At 34.9% G+C, this 16,599-nt stretch overlaps 1 long non-coding RNA gene across 3 annotated transcripts; it reads right to left on the bottom strand.

Annotated features, from left to right (window-relative positions):
* Nucleotides 1-12,846: 12,846 nt before the first annotated feature.
* On the bottom strand, nt 12,847-15,602 carry LOC122039627. 3 transcript variants are annotated; one of them, XR_006128281.1, is made up of 4 exons: nt 14,999-15,602; nt 14,787-14,919; nt 14,600-14,672; nt 12,847-13,131 (listed from the first exon to the last, which is right to left on the bottom strand). It is a non-coding gene; the product is annotated as an uncharacterized LOC122039627 (long non-coding RNA). The 3 variants fall into 3 exon arrangements; XR_006128282.1 differs by lacking the exon at nt 12,847-13,131 and adding an exon at nt 13,925-14,321; XR_006128280.1 differs by lacking the exon at nt 14,600-14,672.
* Nucleotides 15,603-16,599: the final 997 nt, after the last annotated feature.

Raw genomic sequence — 16,599 nt, forward strand, 5'->3', positions numbered from 1 at the left:
TACATATGATCATGAATTCAAAATGATACTATGATCCACAACCAAGATCAAATACCTACACATAAGCCTAATTCAACTTAACCAATTGGTATCAAACTTACTACACATCAGGTATCAATCACCCTACACATACCTCAATCTCCAATCCTCTGTTCTTGATCCAAAACCACTGATGATGCTGATTTGAAGGCTGCCAAAAATCAAAAACACCCCACAATACACCAAACCTCACCAATCCGTGACCTAGACTAGAAGCAAAGAAAAACATGAACTGAGATCTAGCCACAAACCTAATTCCACAGCTAGGTATGGCCCTTACCTTCCCAATTCGGCTACGGTAGAAATCACTAAGCAGTGGCGTCGCACTGTGCAGAGGTGCGGCGGTGTTTTGCTGAGGACAAACTGCCGGCGTCAGTGGGCAGAGAGGAAGATAATTGGGTGGCTTGGTGCGTCGCCGGCGGCTAGGGCACCGAGACAGAGAAGAGGTGAGGAGATAGCCGGCGGTGGTCGGCGCTAAAAACTTAGAGCTCGGCGTGGAGAGGCCGGCTCTTACTCCTGTGGCCGGAGTGTCTCGGGAGGATGAGGTACACAGCCCGGACGGTGGTGGTTTGTGCTAGGGCACGGCGACGTCGTCGGCAGAGAAGAAGGGATAGGAGAAGAGAGGCGTCGGCGCCGGTTAGGGCAAGGAAAGAAGTCGGGCGCGCGGTGGTTTCGGCGTCGGGTGCACGGGAAAGAAACGGAGAGAAAAAAAAATAACTAAAAAGAAAATAATATTTAAAAGAAAATCATGCAATTTCCTCATTTAAATAGGGAAGCCCAAACAGGCTTTTCCGGAACCCAAATTTTATCCCCGTTGAACTTATCCGTACGAGCTCCGAAAAATTCCCGAAAAATTTCCAAAAATTCCGAAAAATTCCCTTAATCATATTCGCCTATTTCCGGTATTTTACATGAAATCTCACTCTCACAGAGTTAACAGAGGCAACTACAATAGTTTAGTAAAATTTTTATTCAGCCCAGTTTTCCGCATTAGTAATTTAGCTGCAGTTAGCAAAGAAACTGTAGCGGTCCGCCTTGCAGCCTAGCAGTAGAAGGTGGGTCATTACAATGTGCGTCAAACCATGCATAAAAGTATATATAATCTATGCATATCACACCCCCGACTTGAACCTTTGCTTGTCCTCAAGCAAAATCCCGCAATTTAAATCCATGTGCTCCTATAATGTATCATAATTTCTAATGTACTTTTCTAACTTGATCAACTAGTTTCATTTCTGAGCATGATTGTGAAGTAACTCAAGTATAGGTTAAGCATAAGTTTTTGTGCATAGTATACTTTTCAAGTTTCAATCTCTATCCTAGTCAAGCTGTCATCCAATTGAGTTCCTTATGTTCCCAGTGAAGGACATTTACCTGCCACACACTTGTTTTATATTTATTAGACTACATAATGTTACAAAGGACTACTTGGAATCATGAGAAATTTAATATTTATTTCTCCAGTAATATAACTCGGTCTCAAAGAGGTAAATTGTTAGTTTTTACTCATGACAACTATTTTATCCCTTATTCATATAATTTTTTCTCTTTTTTTGGTGTTTTATTAGGTGAAGCACTAACACAAATGCAAGGATAATACAAATGTAGGGATTTTGATTTTTCCAAATGAGTTGACATGATTCGAGGTTATCCAGTAACCAAAATATAATCCAAGAAATCACTATGGGAACTTAAGTACTAAATAATTCAGATGAATTATGACTATTCTAAAGTTATCTACTATTCAAGCTTAAGTGAAGTGAAGGTAAGATCCTTAAGGTTAGGCCAAAACTCAAATTTATCTCTTTACAATACTTAGCTCACTTCATGGTACTAAAGATAGAGAAAAGAGATCCACTAAACATACTAACACTATCTCCACAACAACATGAATGAAAAAATACATGTGCTAATCATTTTGCTATTAGATAACTCAACAGTAATGTGAGGATTGATATTATCAACATGACATAAAATAACTAAAAACATAGTCAAAGAGAAAATTAAAATAATTGGAGAAAAACAAAAAAAAAACTGAACTAAAAATTGTATGATCGAGATGTGCTAGAGGGGGAGGGGGTGTGAATAACACTCATAGCTTTCATGTTCTTTTTTTAGAAAACACTTGAGTAAGAGTTCGTGCAGTGGAAATAAAGAACAGGAAAAAACAACGCTAACATGTTTATTTTTTACTTGGTTCGGAGCCTGTGACGACTCCTACTCCAAGGTCCTCATTCGTTGAGTGTTTACTTTAGGCAATTCATTATCAGTTCATAAAATTATGAAGACAAGTACAATTACAATGCAATTAAAGATTAATTACTATCAATGAAATTATATTGATGATTTAGAGTGTTGGAGGTGCGAGCTTTCGATCGTCGGAGCAACGCTATGGCTTCATAGATTTATCTTTAGAACAACACGCAGGAGTAGAAGATGTTCAAATTGTTGATCTTGAAGTTGCTGGTCGAACCCCTTTTTATAGCTGAGCTGAACCTGATCCAGATCCACTAATCTCGGGATCATTGCTTGATTCGACGTTGATCGGTCGATCGATCCCCCTGATCAGTCGACTGATCCTGCCTGAATTTGCCTAGATTTTCATCCAGATGCTACTGCTCGGATAAGAGTCTTCGTTCAGTCAACTGATCCCACCATTAGGTTGACTGATATGTCAATGATCCTTGGCTTATCTGATCTTATCGATCCGGTCTAATTAGCCTGCTACATTATACTATTTGGTCGACTAAACCCGACGTTCGGTTGACCGATCCCTTGGTCGAAGCTTGGTCGTGAGCTAATTTGATCTCTGAGGTTTAGTCAACTGATCTTGACGTTCAGTTGACCGAACAAGGTAAATTCTGACCCTACAAAATGTTAGTCTTTTCTATAAAATAAAGTTAGAATAATATGCAAACTGTATATAAAAATTAACTTTTAACAGCCTCTAGGTTGTCCGGTCCTGGCTTTTAGTTTTGCTGAAACTCTAGATCAGACGAACGTCTATTATTCCCCCTTCAGGAATGCGTCCTCACCTGCTTCTCTCAGGTGAAATTACCTTTTGCAGACCAGTCCTCTAGACCATCTAGACTATTGCTCAACATCTGAGGCTTTAGGACTTTTTCACTGGGCGTCCGATCCCTGACCCATTCAGTATTTCTCCTAGTGTCCGTAACCCCAAGACTTCCACTATGACCCTAGGATTTCGCCTGACATCCTCGACCTGCCAAGACTTTGCCCAGTCCCCCGGATCAGGACTTTATTGCCTAACCGCAGCTAGGACATTTTTTTTATCTAAGATCACTTAAAAATTTTCTGCACACTTAGTTCAACTTGTTAGATTATAAGACAGCTTAACTTTGAACCCTTTGCCATAGTCAAAATATAGATTCAATTGTCTGGTGCTTTATGCACCAACAATAATAAGAAATGACATGAAAATATGCAAAAATGATAAAAATACAAAGAAAGAAAATGCAAAGAAAGGAATTCAGACTATGTACAACACCTTCCTGACTTAAATTTTTTATCATCTTGATAAAATCAATATGATGGTGTAGGTAGGGGAAAGCGAGGGCCTCATCCACGTCAGCTGGAAGGGAAACTAGGCATACCAGGGAGCTGGCCAAGGTGCTCATGGTAGTGGAAAAGAGTATCCACCTGATGTCTAGTGATATCCATAGCATCTATCAACTCTCTCATCCTCACCTGGTTAGTGTCATAATCCTGACTAAATTCGGCCACCTAGCCTTAGAAATTCCTCATGAACTGAATGTGATTACGTTCCTCTTAGAACTGATCATCCGACAATTTGAAGTGACCCTCCAACATTTATTGTTGGGTACTATGCTTCTCATGAAGCGAATCCAAAAAGGCACTGAAATAAGAGAAATCAAATTTAGAAGGACTCGTACCATAGGTAAAAGAATGGCAAATAGGTTTCATATGTCTGGATGACTACATGTGTCCAAATGAAGAGGGTTCAATGTAGGGCTCGGTGTCCTCCATTGGGTCGAGGGCAAACTCGGGAGCTCTGTCAATAATAACTCAGTTGGCGGGGTTGCAAACTATGTTACGCTTGGGGTAAGGTAGAGGTAACGGAAAACCATCCCTCTTAGGAAATGCAAAGCCATTCTCATTCTGACAAATCATTTTTATGGCAAGACATGTATCAATATCGATCCTGTGGTTGCCATAAATAACCTCTAAATCATTAAGTTCATAATCCAAATTTATAGTTATTTGGGTGATCAACCCACCAAAAACAATTGATCTCAAGCTTGCTTTCCTAGATTTCATAAGGATTTGGAAAAAATAAAAACCAGTATCAAAGTTAACTTTATTAAGCATTTCCCAAAAAGAGTAAAGTTTCACCTTTCTAACTACCCCATCACTATCCCCTCTACCAAAGATAGTTTTGCTCATTACACGGCGGAGGTATCTAAATACGGGATTCTGCATATGGGAATCCTTAGCTCTAGAGGGTGTTCGATTGAAACGCATGTGAGGGGGGGGGGGGGGGGGGGGGAAGCACGTGGTTTTTAATTTTCTTTTACTTTTAAAAATAAAGTATGCACAATAGAAAAAAGTGAAAAATCGGAAAGTGCAAGAATGCAAGTAGTTTTACTTTGTTCAAAGCCTTCGATAACTCCTATTCCAAGACCTAGGTCCCATGGATCTATCAATGGGTAATCTACTAAATACCTCCTTCAGAACTACTAGAAGAGGGGATCGAGTATAAGGAAAATAGGAACAATTGTAACATACTAGACTTTTCCTTTTGCAGAAAGTAAATACAAAATTTAAGTTCGTTATCCAACACTTTCAAAGATTATCAACTTAGGCTCAATGTCGAGCAACTCCTCAGCAGTAGTCAGACATAGCAATGTTATAGAGGAGCAATAGCAAGAAGTTGAAGCAGTCATAACTTCAAACGGGCGCGTAGAAGCTCATAAAAGATATGTTCTCAATGGCTTGGTCAAAATGCTCTTTTAAGGAGTGTGGAAGGAACCTTCAATGGCCTTGAAGTCTCCCACCATAGACAAAAGTCTATCCCAAAAATGTTGCTCCTTATCACCGATGAAGTCAGATTTTATCCTATGAAAGACACCTTCTATAGCACTAGGCACCTTCCATGAACAGTATTGAAGGTTCCTTCCATGCCTTGAAGGCGCCTCGAGTACTATTCACCCAAGGCCTTTTTGCTCCTTTTGCCCTACAAGGTAGGTTAGTCCAACACAATAATATCTAACTTATAAAATAAAGTTAGCACAATAATAATATGCTTTAATTTATGACTTAGACCCTGTCCTCCAGAATAGGATCTAGTCAGGGTCTCAATTTAGATTTTTTAAATGGACCTAAATTGGGTTAACGCCTACTGCCCCCTCAATCGGGATGCTTTCTCACTTAGTCACTCTCCTCTAGTGACTTACCTTCACTTACCAAATGTTGAGTTGGCTCCTCGACATCCAATCTGACACACCAGGTCTTCCTACTAGAATCACACATCCGGACTTCCTCCCGTCGGGAATTGAATATCCTGACCTCCTGCTAGAATCCCACATATGGACTTCTCTAATAAAAAATCACACATCCCGACTAGACTTCCTGCCTGGTGTTAGGTCCTCTTGACCCATCAGGTTAGTTAACCATGCACACTCCGTGAATGTATTAGATCACGATGACACCTAACTTAACTCACTTGTTATTCATCAAACCTAAGTTAGATTGTTAGTGTAAATTGCATCAACAATTTTTTCATTTTTGATGCAATGACAACTTGAGTTAGTGTTAGGAAAATATATGCAATAAAAGGAAACATGGTTCAAAAGAAATAAATTTAATTTTTGTTTTATTCCCTTGATCATTTTGGGGTTAAAAATTTCAAGATTTAGTTTATCATTTTCTTACTTAACCTTTACCCTCCCCCTTTGACATTTATAAAAAAAAATACAGATAAACCTAGAAGTTTATGAAAATTGCAACAAAACTTTAGTAAGTATAAAACTTTTAAAAACATCTACAGGAATGAGTGGGAGGGTTGCATCATCGCAACATCGCGAGATGTGATCGGCAAAATACAAGTGGTCAGGACTCGATACAGGACATAGTCTTGAATCATAAGAGAGAGATATGAAGTCTGTCACAATAGGTATTCTCTCCTCCCGCAAAAAAATACATATGGATAGTATCCAATATAATATGAGAATAAGGTTCGTCAAATGACAACTTCTTACTAGGATAACACATAAAGGGGCATGCAGATCTCCTAAATCCTAAGGTATTATACAATAGAGTGGGTGAGGACCTAAAGTCCTTCCCATCGACTCTAGTGGAGTATGTCAGGTCATCAATCTTAATTAGGATGTTATAAAATTGGGCACACAAGTCTAAGTCCTCTCAATAAAGTTAGACTTCCTGTCTGACTTCCATGATCTGCTAAGACTTTCCCGGTTGAGTAAACATCCTGCACACTTATTTAACTTGTTAGATCACAATAAGACTTAATTTAAACTTTTGACAATATCAAAACTCAAGTTTAATTTTGGTGCACTTGCACCAACAATCTCCTTCTTTTTGATGTTTGGTAATCGAGGTTCACAGTTAAGTTTATAACATATGGAAAGATAAGTAAACAGGCATTTTAACTTAACTCTCCCCCTCGGTTTATTAACTCCCCTTGAATTCACTATCTTTCCCCCTTTGACACACATCAAAAATAAGAGAAATAAAAACAACAAGTTTGAAGCAACCCAAGATATAAGTTTTAAAGTTAATTTTGAAACCAAAAATTTCTAAGCATCCTATTCAAAGAAAATTATGCCCAAAAAATTAGTTTGAATAATTTTTCAAGATTTCTAATGAATAATTTTTGGAAATAAGAATTTATGAACTGCTTAAAATATTCTAGGAAAGATCTTTCAAATTTACAATAAAAATTTAAAGGTAAAGTAAAAATAAATTTGAAAGACAAAAAGTTTTTGAAAAAATTTTACAAAAATATTTTAAAAATTTATAGGATTAAATTTTTGAAGTAAGAATTTAAGTTTGAAAGTTTCTTAAGTGTTAAAAAAATTTAAAAATATTTTTGAAATGTACTAAAAAAAATTCTAAGTAAAAATTTTCTAAGTCTTGAAAGTAAGAAAAATTTGGAAAACAAGTTGATGATTTTCTAAGTTATAAAGTTTTGAAAATTCACAAGTTAAATAATTTTCAAATAAAATGTTTTGAAACTTTTCAAGTAAAAAAGTTTAGAATGTTAATTTTTAAAGAACATTTGAAATTTTGAAAGAAAAACATTTTAAAAGATTTTTATTTTTAAATTTAATGTTTTTAATGGAATGCTCCCCCTTAAGTTGATATTTTCCTAAAAGTCTAAGCATGATTTGAAAACTAAAAAAATATCCTTATTTTGAAATGTCCAGTCTTTATACTTAGCTGACTACCATAAGATAGTTGCTGCTGACTTAGGTTGGTTAATTTGAACTTTTGGTTCCAACTAATTTGTTACTAGCCAGATTATTCAAATTGATTAATTTATTTTATTTAAAATCTAGATTTATAGCGATTCACTGATATATGCATCTAAAATCTTAGGCTAAGTCCTAAGCATCTAATACTATTCTATGTCTCAAATACACAAGTAAGATATCCTACTGTCCTTGTGAGATACTGGCTGCTAGAACTATAGGAGCATGCAATTCTACCATAAGTCCTAAGCTACTCCTTAAAGATAAAATATTTTGAAAAAAAAATTAACATCAAATTTTTGATAGGGGAATTTTGAAGATAAGTTTTGAAAAACTAATAAGTAATAATTTTTCAAAAATATATTTTGGAATAAAGAAAACTACTCTATAAAGCACATTCCTAATTATCTTCATAAATTACTAAATTTAGTTTTAGATAAACGTTTGGTAAATATATCATCAATGTTAGATTTAGATTCAATATAGTTAAGTTCTATATTCCCTTTAGTAATATAATCCCTAATGAAGTGATATTTAACTTCTATGTATTTTGTTCTAGAGTGATGTACTAAATTTTTAGTTTGGTTTATAAAACTTATATTATCAATGAAGGTTTTCAGATTTTTGTATTCTAAATTAAAATATTTTAAGGTATGAGACATCCATAACAATTGAGCTACTCATTCGGCCATTGCTATGTATTCAACCTCAGTAGTAGATAAGGCAACACAATGTTGCTTTCTACTAAACCAACTAACTAAAAAGATCCTAGGAGTTGACATCCTCCACTTATACTCTTTCTATCTAACTTACAACCAAGATAATCTAAATCAGAATAGCCAACTAATTCAAACTGTGATGTTCTCGGATACCACATTCCTATATTTATGGTTCATTTTAAATATCTAATTATTCTTTTAACAAACGATAGGTGGGATTCTTTAGTGCATATTTGATATCTAGCACACATACTTATTGCAAATAATATATCAGGTATGCTTGTAGTTAAGTATAGTAAGCTACCTATCATGCTTCTATAGTATTTTAAGTCAACTAAGTTACCATTTGGGTCACTATCTAGATCTATGTTACTTGGCATAGGTGTTTTAAGTTCTTTAGAGTTTTCCATACCAAATTTCCTAATTTGTTCTTTTGTGTAATTACTTTGGTGTACATAGTTTCCTTCTTTATTTTGTTAAATTTGTAGTCCTAGAAAATAGTTTAACTCTCCAACTAAACTCATTTCAAATTCATTTTCCATTAAAGTTATAAATTCTTTAAAAATTTTGAGTTGGTTGACCCAAAACTATTTCATCTACGTATACCTGGGCTATGAAAATGTCCAAGTCAACGATTTTTATAAAAAGTGCAGGGTCAATTTAACCTTCTTTCACTACAAGAAAATAGGACTTCAGAGACGAAAAAAATCTCTTTGAAAGTCATTTTTCCGTCTCTAAAGAAAGTTTGAGACAGAATATTCCGTCTCAAAGATCTATAAAGCCCCGTAGCTAATTTTGAGATGAAAATATTCCATCTCTAATTTTAAAAATGGATGAAAAAACTGTTTATAATTCTGTTTTTAAGTTAACAAAATAAAATTAATTTTAAATGTACATTTTGTTTCTAATTCTGTTTTAAATCTGTTAGTAATCTTGTTTATAAATCTGTTTACAATTCTATTTATAAATTTATATATAATTTTATTTTTAAATTTATCACTAAACATTATTATATTTCTCATCAATATATTAAAACAATATTTCATTTCAAATAAATTAAAATTATTGAAAAAAATAATTGCTAATTCCAAATGTATCATACAATTAATATTGAAATAAATAAATATTTACATTATCCAAATAAATTTGATCAATAATCAAACTATAAACAACTATATGAACTTTTAAATCTTATCATAAGTAATCTAATCTTTACATTACATTGTCTATCATGACCCTCATCGAGACCAAATCCTCCTAGATATAAATGATTTGTATATTCCATCTCTTGAATCATTTCTGAACCATCTCCTTAAGATTTTCTTCTTTCTGCCTACCTTCCTCAATATGATTTTCTTCCCTCTGTCTACTTTTTGTGATAACAAGTTTTAATTTTTTTTTACTTTCAATAATTTGTTCCTCCATTCTTGGGCTAGTAGCACGCATGCCTTCGATTTCTTCTTTCAACCCTCCCTGTCTTCAAACTCCAAAAATTGCTTCTCTTGTACAGATTAACGAATCAACTAATTTTGTTGAGATAATCTAGTAAATCAAAACATGAAACAAGTAAGTCTTACAATATCAGAATTTTTAATACAAATAAATTGAAATTGTACAAAAGTCATAATCAATATCAATGTTCAACCACTAATTAGTCCATAGTTAGTTGTCAATGCTAAAGAATCAACAAGTCATGAAGACTCTTTTGGCTCTGAAACAATAGATATCACAAAACCATAAAAATTAGGTCAGTGTGAACAAATACTTAAGTAGGATTTTCTTCGAATTTGAATCTTAAACTTAGAATCTCTAAATACATATAACAAAATCAAATACAAGATAATAGAAAAGACTTGCTAGTCTTCTTACTACACATTGATTAATTTAAATCACAAACTAAAAAAACTTAATATCCACAAACACAATACCACTCAAACTATAAATATTGCCAAGAAATAATCTTGTAATATTAATTAAACAAAACTATAGCAGATAGTAAGCAAATAGTACCAAGCAAAAGATTAAAAGATAGTTTTGAATGCAACATTTGCTCTTGGTTGTTGTGGCTAATGCAATATTTGCTCTTCGTATCCTACATGATACTAACAAGTGAAATATAAGTCACAATAGAATATGAAAAAGTAGAATTACCTCATTAAATAATTATGGATCATTCTTGGATAACTTGATTACCTTCAGATAACCTCATTCTCATCTACAAATTAGTTAGAACATTTTGGCTATAAGGAAACAATATATAACAACTTAAAATACAATAAACACTAAACATAGAAATGAGAAAGCAAAGAGTACAAACATTATGAAAAAAAGGAAAATGACAAAAGAAATTCTTGTGAATGAAAAATAGAAGGAAATCAAAGCAAAAAAAGCAAAATGTCCAAAGTTTCAACCTCATGCGACTTATCGGCAATAGGCAACATTGCATGATCACAAGGTGTGTGCAACCTATCGGTGGTAACAGACATCGTGTGACTGGAAGGTGCGCGACCTATTGATAAACTCAATTTTATCATGAAATGGATATCAAATAATTAAGTACCGAACCCCTCTACACTGCGGTAGTATAGAGCTGACTCGGATTGTCTCTCTCAAGGAATGTAATGATAGGATGATAATTCTTGAGATTGATTTGTTATTGCTTAGGGTTTTTGAAGTTAAATGGGTTTTTTTTTTATTTTGGATTCTTTGACTAAGAAATAAAATAGAAAGCAAGTATGAAACCAAACCTAATGAATAAAATACAATGCAAGAATTGAGAGATAAGTCTAACCTAACTACAATTATAGAAAATAAAAATAAACATAAAGTAATTAATGAAACTAAGTATGGAACAAAACCTAGAACATTAAAGAAATCCAATCTAACTTAACCTAATTGCATTTAAATGAAGACATAAAACTTAGCAATTGAAAGAGCAATACAAAGCAAGAGTTAAGCAAACTACTATGCATCAAATTGAACCTAACTATTGAAAGAGACATTTCACTGAACACATGACATGCAAGAATTAGAACCTAACTATGATTGGAACATTTTATCAAACAAGTTTTGGCCATGAAACAATTAAAACCAATTGCATGCAATCTAATTAAGGAAGATCAAGTTTGATTCAAGCATTCAATAAGAAACATCAACACACATCCAACGTGAAAAAAAAAGAGAAACAACCCAATCTCTGTAAGGCACATATGAAGCTATCCGGTGGTGAAGGGAATGGCTGCAGACTTGGCAAAGAAGAGAAGGTTGTTGAACTAGAGATGGATGAAGAAGATAGCTATCTGGATCGAATACAAAGCTGGGAAAGCCCAAGAACTCGTAGATCAAAGAACGGATATGGAAGAGATGTGGTGGAGCTACTGTTAGAAGCTTGAAGTCTTATCGTGGAAGGAAGATGAGAATAGGAAGGAGATGGGTGATGGGCGATGACCGGAGGGAGGAAAACCCACCCCTTTCCTTGGTGTGCCGGAGGTGGTGAAATAGATTTTATTTTCATTTTAAAAATCTATTTATGAAGCCCTATTTTCTTGTAGTGTTTAAATCCTTTTGAATTTAGGAAGCTAGATAGTCTTTTATACCAAGTCCTAGGTGCTTATTTTAATCCGTATAGTATATTTTTTAGTTTAAAAATACGGTTTGGGTATTCTAGGTTTTCAAAGCCTGGTGGTTGACTTACATAGACTTCCTCTTTAATTTTCCTATTTAGGAATACAAATTTAACATCCATTTGATATAACTTGAATCCTTTGTATGCTACATAGGCTAGCAACATCCTAATGGATTCAAGCCTAGCTACCAGGGCAAAAGTCTCATCATAGTCAAGTCCTTCTACTTGACTAAACCCTTTGGCAACTAGTCGGGCTTTGTTCCTAATGATTTCTCCTTTGTCGTCTAATTTACTCCTAAAGACCCACTTAGTGTCAATAACTGACTTATATTTTGGTGGAGGTATTAGATCCTAAACCTGATTTCTTTCAAATTGACCCAACTCTTCTTGCATTGTAATTACTCAGTCAGGTTTAAACAATGTATCGTTTATGATTTTGGGTTCAATTTTAGATATTAGAGCTATTTGGCTTAAGTTCCTAAAGGTTGATCAGGTTTGAACTCTTAACTTAGGATTTCCTATTATTTGTTCAATTGGATGATCAAGGTTTAGATGTATTGTTCTTGGGTTGATTTTTACTATTTGTTCATTTTGTGTTAGTTCTTCTTCTTCTTCTTGATTTGTTGAATTAGATTGATTATTGGTTTTCTAAAGATTAATTATTTCATTATTTAAATTGTTATTAATATTTTCATAAAAAATGATATTTGTTGTTTCTTCAATTTTTAAAGTGGATTTGTTATAAACCCTATAGACTCTACTTGTAGATGAATATCCAAGGAAAGTTCCTTGTTGGATTTTCGAGGTAAGTTTTCATAAGTAAGCTTTAAGGTTTTAAATGTGTACATTGCATCCAAATTGTCACGCCCCCAGAGGAGTCCCTACTGAAAAATTTTGACAATATCTCCCTTATACCGGTGACAATATGAGGCATGCATACATACGAAATACATCAGCCACATATGACTGGAACATACACACAACCACGTAGTTAATAATGCAGTCCACATGGCTGAAATATAACACAGTGGAAATCACAAAATAACGAACATGAAGTGAACAAAACAACTAACTGCGAACTGACTCGGCTTGACACATCATCACCAAAACATATACAAGATACCACAAAACAAAGCTCCATATAACAGATACAAATACATGAACAAGTACAAAACCAATAAATCTTATAGAAGCACTAACGGTACGGGAAGCTTGGCGTAACATGGGACTAGTGGACAGGATCTCCAGGCGACTCCATAAATCCTTTACCTGCTACCTGGCGAAATAAACCAGTTTACGAGGTGGTGAGTACTCAAACTCAGCGGGTAATAGACAGATAGTGCATGAGAATAGTAAAGAACTAGAGATACAAAGGTATACAGTCTCGTAAGGAATATAGCAGATACTGTGATATCATAATAAGTGCCCATACCTGAAACCATATACTAGGCTAGTAATAGACAGTCAGGTGTAGCAAAGACTTGCTACAGTACTGCTCATAACTACATGGGTAACATGTAAGGTATATACATATTACCAATAAGCAAACCAGTGTCTAAACACATACCTTAGGTATATATCTCAACCTATGTGAACATATCAACATAAGTAAGCAACAACAGCATAAGTAAGCAATAGCAACATAAGTAAGCAACAACATCAACAGGTATAATAATATATCTCAACCTATGCACGGATGACCACCCCACCCACCCCTCTACACCATGACCCCTGTATGGTCGAAAGGTCGGATCGATGACAACTGTACGACACTCCAGCCGCCACTACTCTCGAATGATCGAGTGGACAGTTTACATAGTAGCTATCTAGCTACGTAGTAATAGGGTCTCTGCTGCTCACAACTCCAGCCGTCACTACCCATGAGTGACCGAGTGAGTGCATGACAGACAAGCGGCACGTTCTAGCTACCACTACCCATGAGTAGTCGAGCGTGCGGCCCTGGCCAACGACCCTCTCAACCATAAGGGAGACATGGTCGCCGGCATGCATGTAATGACATGATGCGTAAAATGCAGTGGTCATCATATATATATAAATAGAAAACAGGTATGCTACATGAAGCCAGCATGCTTAGTAAGGTATGTAAACATACAACATCCAAAACAAGTAAACATGGTATCCAGTATCCATATAACCAATATCTACTACCTAGTATCTGGTATCCAGTATATAATATCTAGTATCAGGTATATGGTATTTTCTAAATATCATAGATAGCAACGAGAGACTGTATAGATACAGAAATGAGTAGCTCAAAGATCAAGTGGATAAGCTTCAAGTACAAGAAAAATACGAGTGGAGTCAAGATGAACACAGTAACTATTTGAATTTTTTAGCTCATGCACTAAGATCAATGTACTAAATTGATAAAGCAAGAAGTACCCGCCTTTATCTAATGATCATGCTAAATAATCCCATACCGAGATGCTATCTCGAATCAACATCCTACAAATCACATCATGCATAATATAACTAAGTCAAATATGAACTAGTTAGCTAAATCCATCATGAACCAAATAGCTACCTTAACAACAATCTGATTAAGAATCCATAAACTCTTATCATCCCATAACCCAATCTGTAGCTCAATTCAAATAAACTAATCCATGACTAAATTATTCATCCTCTAGACTAATCAATTCCAAGCATAAATACTCACACCAACTAACTAAGTCCACAATCGAATAGATTAAACTACACATAAATCAATGCTACCCACTCACCGGAATTGATGGCCCAGCTAATGACCATAGCTGCTATAACTCTCTGCCAGAGAAGATGAAATCACCATCCCTCCTAACAAAACATATGAATAATAATCCAAAGCAATTGCTAACCAACCTCTAATCAACATATCACATCTGAATATCTAACGCAGATCAACCAAATTTAGATCAAGTAATTTATTACCTATGGCTCCCTCTTCTTCTCCAGGGTTGTTCATTAATCCAACAACTACTCACGAAAGATGGTGGTCGATGACAACATTGACGACACAAACAGCGACATCAAGAGGAATTAGACATTTCATCAAACATATGATCTGCACCACCGTTATGACCAAGTAAGCAATACATCGACACAAAAATAACGTTGACAAAAACATCCAAGTCACAACCAACCTTAGCCACGCATCCGTGATGGCAAGGTGAGTGATCGGAAAGAAGTGCAGCGATGGTGAGCCAGTAGCAATGTCAGTTGCGACTATGTGCTGGGACAATGGTTGTGGTACAACTCCGGTGACAGGAACAACACAACAGAGGCAGGGAATCCAAGGATTCATCGCTCTGATTTGGGACCCCAAGCTGAGGGAGGGTAGCATCTCAACCTCTCTTGCGTCGTTTGCCCCTCCTGGTGACAGCGGTAACCATCATTCAATCGGTGCTTGTGGTGATCGGGTGGATCGATGGCTAGATCGAGACCTCTTCCCTTGGCCGATAACTCACCTGGGTGGGATGGCTCGGATAGAGAGGGAGGAGATATACGAGCCGATGACCGAAGTGGACGGCTGCTTCAGGTACGCAGAGGCGCTGGTAGCTACTCCTCTAGTCGGTGACGAAGACCAGATGGAAACACCACTGCAAGAGGTAGAGGGGATCGAGAGGATGTGATATGCAGTGGTGAGAGGAGAGAATCGGGACGAGGATAGAAGTTCGGGCGGCACGAGTTGGCTAGGCCACAACGTCGCGAGCTCAACGAAGAGGGAGCGACGAGGAAAGGATCGGGCTCGGGAAAAGAAATAGGAAAAAGAAAAATAAGAAAAGGAAATAAATAAAACAACTTAGGTTTTTCAATATTAAAGTTTAGATTACTTCCTTGATCAACTCCCATATTTGGATATTTCTAAATAGATTTTTCCCATGCATATTATTTTATCCATATAAAATATATCATACGAGCTCCATTTAAATCCTAGAAAATTTCTAAAAATTTCTAAAAAATTCAATAAGATTATTTGTTAAATAAACTTATTATTTAATTATTATTTGGATGTCATATTTTACAAAAATACTTTTAAGAATTTTATGTTTGGGATTTTATTAAAATAAATTGTATATGATGTTTTATTTAGAAATTTATTTATTATAATTCTATTTTGGATGTAACAAGCTAAATTAATGGTTTCGGTCCAAAAATATTAAGATAAATTATATTCATTTAGCATTGTTCTTGCAGCTTCTTGTAAAGTTCTTTTTACGTTCTACTAGTCCATTTTGTTGTGGGATTTTGAAGCATGAATATTCATGATGGTAACCATTTTCTAGATATAAGTTTGTAAAATTTTGATTTTTAAACTCATCTTTATTATCACTTCTAATTTTCTTAATTTTGATATCTTTTTCATTTTCTATTTGTTTATAGAAATTACTAAATATTCCAAAAATTTTATTTTTATGAGTTAAGAATTTTACCCAAGTATATTTGGAGTAATCATCTATTATAACTATGCAGTAAAGACTTCCATTTAATGATTTAACTCCATGAGAGTCAAATAAGTTTAAGTGTAATAATTCAAGTATTTTATTTGTTCTATTTTGGTTAGTTAGTTTATGTGTTGATTTAATTTATTTTCCATGTTGACAAGGATTATAGTTTTCATTTTTATAAATTCCTAATTTAGGTAGACCCCTAACTAAACTATTTTTGTATAATTTTAGTAATTTTCTAACATGGGTGTGAGCCAATCTCTTATGCCACAACCATGTTTCTTCTTATTGTATCA

This window comes from Zingiber officinale, chromosome 2A (assembly GCF_018446385.1).
Source record: "Zingiber officinale cultivar Zhangliang chromosome 2A, Zo_v1.1, whole genome shotgun sequence".
NCBI lineage: Eukaryota > Viridiplantae > Streptophyta > Magnoliopsida > Zingiberales > Zingiberaceae > Zingiber > Zingiber officinale.